This window comes from Macaca fascicularis, chromosome 2, assembly GCF_037993035.2.
Source record: "Macaca fascicularis isolate 582-1 chromosome 2, T2T-MFA8v1.1".
Taxonomy (NCBI): Eukaryota; Metazoa; Chordata; class Mammalia; order Primates; family Cercopithecidae; genus Macaca; species Macaca fascicularis.
In genome coordinates this window covers 4,895,921-4,905,531 of record NC_088376.1, presented here as the reverse complement: position 1 = coordinate 4,905,531, position 9,611 = coordinate 4,895,921, and the positions used below count along the sequence as shown (strand labels likewise).

Sequence of the window (9,611 nt, the reverse complement as noted above, 5' to 3'; positions counted from 1 at the left end):
AATTATTTTTCTTTTGCACTTTGTTTTTCTGTGTTTTTCAAAACCAGCTGGGCATGGTGGCACACGACTTTAGCACCAGCTATTTGAGAGGCTGAGACAGGAGGATTACTTGAGCCCAGAAGTTTGAGGCTGTAGTGTGTTATGATCATGTCTGTGAATATGTGAATAGCCACTGCACTTAATTAAGCCTGGGCAACTTAGTGAGACCTCATCTCTTAAAAAAAAAAAAAATCTGTGTGTATATATATATATATATATATATATTTTAGATCTATCTTCCAGTTTACAAATTCTTTCTTCAACTATGCCTAACTTCACGTTTCATTTAGGTTTTTCCTCACCCGCTTAGTTTTTAATTGTAATAATTATGATTTCTCATGTTTACAATTCCTTTTGGTTGTTTTCTACACATGCCTGGGTCCTTTTGAGATTATTTTGTTCCTTGCTCATGTATTTTGATTCCCTCTTTTATTTCTGAAAACATTTCTTTTTACTTCCTTAAAACATAATTATTTTTAATTCTATGTTCTGTAGTTCATACATATGAAGTCACTGGGAATTTAATTCTGCTGTTTGTTGTTTCTTCTGATTCTTATTGGTGGTGGCTGGGTTTTTCATGTGTTTAAACATTTTGACTGTGAGCTGGATTTTGACAGTTCAGCTGGGTTTATTCGTGGGAACGCACAAGGTCTGAGTTTTGAGTGCATCCTTACAGAAAGAATATGCATTTGCTTCTGCCAGGTGGCCCTGTAATGGTGTAACACTAGACCATTTTAAAGTTAACTCTTCCGCCGGGGGTTTCCAGTCAACAAAATTGTGTGAATTTAATTCCTTGTGCAGATAAGTTTCATTTTCACCTTCCTTTACCACTGGACAGCACAGCCTTTTACTGAGACTGTAGCTCTTCAGGCTTCTTACTTTATTTGAGGTCTCAGTTCCAATTTTCCAGCTTATTCAGGCTGAATATCTAGTCTTCTGTTCCCTGCAGGGCCATTAAAACTCCAGCTTGTTTCAGCGATTGGCAAATGCTCTCAGGACAGCTATAGCTTCAGCACAAACTCCCTCTTCAGTTTGGCGTCTGGTGACTTCCCTTACTTTCAGGTCAGCTCAACTCTGAATCTAAAAGTATTCCTGTAATATTTTATCCAGAATATCTGTGTATTTTATCTCAGGAGGGCTTTTTAGGCTCTCTGGTTATTTGCCAGAAATACCATAGCACAAGTTTCTTTCTGGGTATATTGAAAATATCTGCTAGGTAGCGTACTACTGGCAGCTACCTATCACCAAACGAATAGCAAAGTTATAATAATTTGTGGGGGTTTTTTTGTAAGAGAAAAATGTGTACCTAAGTTCCTTGCCATGAGATGACTTACGGAATCTTCACAGTTACTTGGCCATCTGCCATTTAAAATAATTACTGAATCCAACCTAATTGGACAAATATGAACTACAATATCTTGTACTAAGCTCAGAATGATAGAGCAGATGAGGGTTTCTCTGTCTACCTAAGTTATAGATATCTCACTGACATATCTTGGATTCTTTCTGGGCATCATCAATGTTAACAAAACTTAAATTCTATGTTTTGTAATCAAATAAAAATACATAGAAGTTCTAATATTTTATTTCCCTCACGCCAGTGGCTAATCTCATCTTCCCTCTGGAGTGCAGGTACCAGTCCCCACAGTGGAAACCTGTTTGGTTGCCGCAGGTTGGGGTAAGTTACATCTGGCAAGTAGTGGGTGAGGCCAGGAATTCCGGCTTAAACATCCTACGGTGCGCAAGACTCCCCTCCGTGGCTGAATTATTTTGTCAAAGATGTTGAAAATGCTCAGTTTGAGAAGCACTGAGTCAGACACTGAGGAAGTGTGGCAATCTCAGGTTCTGGTTTCACTCCTCACTGCCACCCTTCACAGTCCTCCTGATTCAGGTGTACCACGCTATGCTTCCTTCCCCAATTGTAAATATACTCTTCATGTCTTTTCTTCCAGAGCTTCACACACTTCCTGGGCATGGTGCGTGAATTGTTTTCCAGCTGCAGCATTTCTAACTGAATCTCTGTCTCAGAGCTAGATGGTGTCCACAGGGTTCAAGAAGGGCACTTTTCCTAATCATTTACTTTAGGCTGTTACTCAGATAACATCATCCTTCTAAACCAAAGAGACTAGGAGGAAAAGGGGAGGGGGCATTTACTTTTCCTATAAAGCAAACTCCAGGTGACTGCAATGCAGTATCTTACGTGGTCACAGGCTCTCGTTCTAAGAGCAAATATGGAGGTGGATGGGAAGAGATGGAGTGGAGAATACAGGAACGGAATCAACACAGCAGGGTGTGTTTGTAAATATGGAGGTGGATGGGAAGAGATGGAGTGGAGAGTACAGGAATGGAATCAACACAGCCTGGTGTGTTTGTGTGCGGGGAGATTTTGAAAGTCCCATATTTGGGCTGAGAAGACCCAGATGGCACCCCTGAACCTCTATTCAGCTTAGATAAGCTGGTCAGTAAGGTCCAGGACAGACAGACAGGCAGGAGGCCAACGAGGGGGAAATGCAGGGCTCCAAACTCCTCCCTACAGAGGCTTGTAGGACTGTGTGATAGAAATTAGGGGGAACTTTTCACCTGTCTCTCTTCACTCGTGACACAAACCCATCCTTGAGGAAAGAGCGAGAGGTCAGTGAACGTGACAAAATCACCTCCAGTCGCTGTGAGGCTGGCCCAGGACTCTGCTGGCCGAGGGCCAGGTAACTCGTTCCTCTCCACGTCTCCCCTTCTGACCTCCCCCAGGCCTGAGCCCTCCTTGCATCTAGAAGTTGTCTGGCCCATTAGTGTCCTTCCACTTCACAGAAGGTTCAGACTAGAAGACTCTTGACCTCGTGTACTCCTTTGCTCTGCATTTTAAACATGAAGAAACCAAGGGCATGAGGGAGCTCTTTGTTCCCATTCAAGACATCTTATTTCCAGGGCAGTTCTCCTTGGCCTGAGGGGCTTGAGAGCAGGCACTAACCTTGACTTTAGGGGCCCCAGAAAGGAAGTCAGCCGTGTCAGAAATGTGTCTGGGGCTCCCCTTGGCAATGGGAGCCGTTCAGCTTGTACCTGAAGGAACAGTTAGCCCAGAGTGAGACCCAATTCTTAGCTTAAGGAACAGATGCAGAAAGACTTAAACCTGGATCAATGTCTTTTCCCACAAGGAGTGAGAAAATAACGTTGAATCCTCTCACGCTGCTAATAGAAAGGAGACAGGGCTCGGGTGAGGGCAGCCGGGGAGCACAGGAGGAGACAGGGCTCGGGTGAGGGCAGCCGGGGAGCACAGGAGGAGACAGGGCTCGGGTGAGGGCAGCCGGGGAGCACAGGAGGAGACCGGGCTCGGGTGAGGGCAGCCGGGGAGCACAGGAGGAGACAGGGCTCGGGTGAGGGCAGCCGGGGAGCACAGGAGGAGACAGGGCTCGGGTGAGGGCAGCCAGGGGGCACAGGAAGCGGCATTTTCCATTCAACTTTTTCTGCTTATGCAATAGATCTTCATTATCTACACTGTCCCGTGGCTCTCAGCTCCCCTGTGGCTCTCCAGCAAATATGGAGGTGGATGGGAAGAGATGGAGTGGAGAATACAGGAATGGAATCAACACGGCGAGGTGTGTTTGTAAATATGGAGGTGGATGGGAAGAGATGGAGTGGAGTACAGGAATGGAATCAACACAGCAGGGTGTGTTTGAGTTGTGCTTAATGACATAAACTGCTTAATAAGCGGGGACTGGTGCCCCGGAAGAGCTGATGGAAGAGGAAGGCGGCCTGCTTCTATCTCCTAGTGTACTGCGTTCCTTTCTCACAGCTGATTTCAGATACTGGCCAGTGGGAAGGAGACAAAGGGCAACTGGCTTCCCAGCCAGACCCCCAGCATTTGCCCTGTTGGAACGCTGGCTTCAGGCCACATTGCCGCTCACTTTCCCCCATGAGGGGAAACCAGGCCTCCATTTTGTGTGCTCTTAAGCAAGAATTTCCTACTTTGGTGCCGTCTGTCTTAGGCTCCACCCAGAAGTCTCATTCACCTTTTTGAGACAGAGCCTCGCTCTGTCACCCAGGCCAAAGTGCAGTGGCAAGATTTCGGCTCACTGCCACCTCCGCCTCCCAGGTTCAAGTGATTCTCTTGCCTCAGCCTCTCGAGCAGCTGGGACTACAGGTGTGTGCCACCACGCCTGGCTAATTTTTGTATTTTTAGTCGAGATGGGGTTTCACCATATTGGCCAGGGTGGTCTCAAACTCCTGGCCTCAAGTGATCCACCTGCCTCAGCCTTCCGAAGTACTGGGATTACAGGTGTGAGCCACTGTGCCTGACCATCATTCACTTTTATTTACCAAACACGTATTGCCAGGTAATTTTCTAGGTGCTTACAGGTATTCATCTACATAAGCTGGGCACAGTAGCTCACACCTGTAATCTCAACACTTTGGAAGGTAAAGGCGGGAGGATTGCTTGAACCCAGAAGTTCAAGACCAGCCTGGACAACATAACGAGATCCTGTCTCTACAAAAAATACACAAATTAGCCAGGCATGGTGGTGCACACTTGTATTCTCAGCTGCTTGGGAGGCTGAGGTGGGAGGATGGCTTGAGCCTAGGAATCCAAGGCTGCAGGGAGCTATGTTCACGCCACTACACTCTTGCCTGGGTGACAGAGTGATGCCCTCTCTCCAAAAAGGAAAAAAAAAATGTGTCACAGAGTTAAGTACTATTTCTAAGCTCATTTTAAAGATGAGGAAACTGAGGCACAGAGAGATCAAATCTGCCCAGCCACAAGGAACATGGCGGCTTTCCTGTACTCCTAAGCTCTGTTCTGGGCCAGGCCTGGCACTATGTTTTTTTCTGCTCTCCCCTGGGCCCACTCTGCACATGCTCCTCTTTCTCCCGAGGCCCTCCCAGGCTGCTCCCCTTTCCCCGCTCTCCTGCCCACTCTCAGCCTGTATCTCAGGTTCTACTGGCCTCCTGTCAGGTACATTCTCGTCTACACATTTTCAGCTAGTTCACTGTCCAAGATTTTCCTCCAAGATCAAAAATCAAGAGGAGACATTTCTCTCTCAAGGAAAAATCCTGAAAAACTGTCAAGGATTATACTCAGAGATATTGTCCTAATGTCGTTTATAACATTGAAAAACTGAGAACGGCATTAGTGTTCAGTAATAGGGGATCTGTTAACAAAATAGGGAGTGTCATGCAACCATTAAAAATGCCTATTTCTGGAAGGTTTTAGTCAGGGAATGTGTTGAGGGAGAAAATGAGACTCACATTAAATATAGCACAAGGGCGAGTGGGAGGGATATGGGGGTCTATGGGCAATTTATCACTGACACTATTAAGAATTGCTGTCACTCGGTGATGATAAAAAGCAGACCACTTTTATTTTAGTTTATTATTGCTTTAAAATTTGCTGCAATCTACCTCCTTGTCACCTGTACCCAGGGGCAACTGCTCTCACCAAGCCTCCCCAGGTGGTATGTCACTGCTGTCATTTTGCCCATCGTGTGCCATTTAATTGCTCATTCAAAATCTTTCTTATAGAACTTCAATCACTATGAGATCATTTCTCTGCTGATTAAGGAGGTTGAACATACTTTCACGTGCTTATTGGCCATTGATATGTCTTCTTTTGTGATTCAAAATAATTTTTTTTTCCTTTTTAATGCTGAATTGTAGGCGTTCTTTATGTGTTCTGGATACAAGTTCTTAGTGGAACCTCTTAACAAACTGTGGCTTGTTTTACATGTTTTTAAAATTTTGTGAGCCCAAAATTTTAATTTTCATGAAGTTCAGTTCATTAATTTTTAAATTTCATTATTAGTGCTTTAGTGTCCTGTTTAAGAAATCTCTGCTTACACAAAAATGCCAAAAATATTCTGCTTTTTTTGGAGATGTTTCGTAGTTTTAGCATTTAGTTTGAGATCTAGGATTCATCTGAAATTAGTTTTTGTGAATTGTGTGAGATAGGAGTTGTCAGTCCTTTTTTTCTAGATAGTGGTGCAGTTATTCCAGCACTATTTATTGAAATGACTTTTCTTTTTTTTTTTTTTTTGAGACGGAGTCTCGCTCTGTAGCCCAGGCTGGAGTGCAGTGGCCGGATCTCAGCTCACTGCAAGCTCCGCCTCCTGGGTTTACGCCATTCTCCTGCCTCAGCCTCCCTTGTAGCTGGGACTACAGGCGCCGCCACCTCGCCCGGCTAGTTTTTTGTATTTCTTAGTAGAGACGGGGTTTCACCATGTTATCCAGGATGGTCTCGATCTCCTGACCTCGTGATCCACCCCTCTCGGCCTCCCAAAGTGCTGGGATTACAGGCTTGAGCCACCGCGCCCGGCCGAAATGACTTTTCTTTTGCCATTGATTTGCCTTGGTGCCTTTGTCAAACTTTGACTATACATGCCAGATGCTTCTAAATTCTATTCTGTTCTATTGATCAGATAATTTTGTCTATCCAATAAACTTAGTAAATATTTTATAGTAATCAAGTAATTTCATAGTAAGTCTTAAAATCAAACAGTATAAATCCTATTTGTTTTTCTTTTAAAAGATTGTTTTGAATAATGTAGGTTCTTTGAATTTTCATATAAACTTTAGAATCAACTTTTCAATACTTACAAAAATCCTTATTGGGAATTTTATTGAAATAGCACTGAGTCTAGAAATCAATTTTGTGGCATTGATATTGTAACAATATTGTCTTCTAGTGCATGAATATGGTAAAAACAATCTCCATTTGTTTTCAATCACCTTTAATTTCTCTCAGCAATGCTTTAGATTTTTAATGTAGAAGTTATAAATGTCTTTCGTTATTTTTTCCTGAGTGTTTTATATTTTATCCCATTATTAATGGAATTATCTCCATTGTTTCATTTCCAATTGCTTGCTACTGGAATACAGAGGTACAATTAACTTTGTATATTGACGTACAACCTGCTAAATATACTTAATACCCTTGTTAGATCTAGTAGCCATTTTTAAACTATTCCTTATGGTTTTCTATGTAAACAATCATATTTTCTAAAAATAATGTCAATTTTACTCCTTCTTTTCCACAACATCATAGCTTTATTTTTCTTTTTTAATGAACTGGATAAGATATCTAATACAATGTTGAGTAGAAGAGGTAAGAGTGGTCATCCCAACCTTGTTCCCGATATTAAGATGTAAAGCATTTGAATTTTTACCATACATAAGATATTAACTGTAAGTTTTACATAGATACCCAATGCTAGGTTGGTTGAGGAGTTTTCATTCTTTTTCTTGTTTGCTTATTTTATTTTTTCCCTCATAAATGGATATTCAATTTATCAAGTGCTTTTTCTGCAGCTATTGAGATAATCATATGATTTTTGTTCTTTTCCTGTTAAAATTGTAACACTTTCTATTACTTGGTTAAAGATTTTTGTATCTAATTTCTTGAGAAACCTTATTAATTTTCTTTCCTGTGATGTCTTTGTCACTTTTGGCATCAGAAATGATTGACCACCTAAAGCGAGGTGGGAAGTAATTCTTGCTCCTCCTCTGTTTTATGAAAGAGTTTGTAGAAGATTGGCATCATTTTTTCCTTTAACGTTTGGTAGAATTCTTCAGTGAAGCTGTCTGAAGCCGGAGGAGTTTTTTTGTTGTTTTATTTGTTTGTTTTTGTGGGTAGGGTGTTAACCACAAATTTGATTTTCTTAATAGATGTAGGGCTATTCAGGTTATCTATTTCTTCTTGAGTGAGCTTTGGTAGTGAGCTTTTTTCCGTGTATTTTTCAAGGAATTTGTGCCTTTCATCTAAGGTGTTAAATCTATTGGCATAAAGTTTTTCATAAGATTCTCTGATTGTCCTCTAAAAATTAATAGAATCTGTGGTTGTATTAGTGTTTTCTCACATTGCTATAAAGGAATACCTGAGACTGGGTAATTTATAAAGGAAAGAGGTTTAATTGGTTCATGGTTCTGCAGGCTGTACAGGAAGCATGGTGGCATCTGCTTCAGGGGAGGCCTCAGGGAGAAACGGGGCGATGGGGTGGAGGTGCCACACGCTTTTAAACAACCAGATTTCACAAGCACTCACTATCTCTAAGACAACACCAAGGGGGATGGTGTTAAACCTGAGAAAACACACCTATGATCCAATCCCCTCCTACCAAGCCCCACCTCCAACACTGGGGATTTCAATTCAACATGAGATTTGAGAGGGGACACAGATCCAGACCAAATCAAAAGTGATATCACTTTTCTGTTTCTTGATATAGATAGTTTGTTTCATTGCTTTTTAAGAAATCTCTTATCATTTTGGCTAGTAATTTATCAATTTTATTGATCTTGTTCAATAATCAGTATGTGGGTTTATTAGTTTTTCTCTATTTTTGTTTGTTTATTTGTTTTTGAGACGGAGTATCTCTCTGTTGCCCAGGCTGGAGTGCAGTGGTGCAATCTCGGCTCACTGCAAGCTCTGCCTCCCGGGTTCACGCCATTCTCCTGCCTCAGCCTCCCGAGTAGCTGGGACTACAGGCGCCCGCCACCTCGCCCGGCTAATATTTTATGTTTTTAGTAGAGACGGGGTTTCGCCATGTTAGCCAGGATGGTCTCCATCTCCTGACCTCGTGATCCGCCCGCCTCGGCCTTCCAAAGTGCTGGGATTACAGGCATGAGTCACCGCCCCTGGCCTCGTTCTTCTCTATTTTTAAGTTACATTTCATTGATATCTCCTCTGATCTTTTATTTCCTTCCTTCTGCATGTTCTGGGTTTGTTTGCTTTCCCTTTTCAAATAAAGGCAGAAATGGAGGCCATTCATTTAGAACTTACATTTTTTCCACATATTGTCATTTTGCACTAAAAACTCAGTCTAAATACTGGTTTAGTTGCTTTCCATAAATTTTTAATATATTATATTTTAACTTTTATTCAGTTAAAAATACTTTTAAAGTTTCCTATTAATTTCTTCTCTGACTCAAGTATTAGTTTCTAAATATTTGGTTATTTTTCCATATATATTTCTGTTATTGATTTGTAATTTAATTCCATTGTGGACATATAATATACTTGTATTACCCGAATCCTTTAACATTTATAAATCTTTTAAAATGACACTGAATACTGACTATCTTGCTTACATTTTCTGTGTCCCTTGAAAAGAATATGTATTCTGCTGTTGTTAGGTGGAGTGTTCTATTAAATATCAATACAATAATTGGTGAATAGTGTTTTTTAAGCCTTCTATATTCTTATTTTCTGTTTACTTTTTCTATCATTTATTGAGATAAATATTAAAATCTCTGAGTACAATTGTGTTCCTTTCCTTGCAATTCGATCAGTTTTTATAAAACTCTGTTATTAGGTGCATAAATGTTTAGGACTATTGTGCCCTCTTATGAAATGACTTTTTTATCATATAGAATGACTTTTTTCATTCTTGGCAATATCCTTTTCTCTAAAACCTACTTTGATTGAGATTAACATAGCACATCAGCTTTTTAATTGTTTAACATGTTTTGTTAAATTTGTTTTATTTTTAACCATTTGTATCTATATATTTAAGGCAGGTTTCTTGTAGGCAACATACAGTTGGTTTTTCCTTTTTTATACAATTTGAAAATCTCCGCTTGTTAACTGGGGT

The 9,611-nt window shown here is 41.1% G+C and overlaps 1 long non-coding RNA gene across 1 annotated transcript; it reads left to right on the top strand.

Moving 5' to 3' along the window:
• Positions 1–849: 849 nt before the first annotated feature.
• On the top strand, positions 850–3,637 carry LOC107128773 (uncharacterized). Its single transcript, XR_010584858.2, has 4 exons — positions 850–1,101; positions 1,672–1,717; positions 1,992–2,741; positions 3,513–3,637. It is a non-coding gene; the product is annotated as an uncharacterized lncRNA (long non-coding RNA).
• Positions 3,638–9,611: the final 5,974 nt, after the last annotated feature.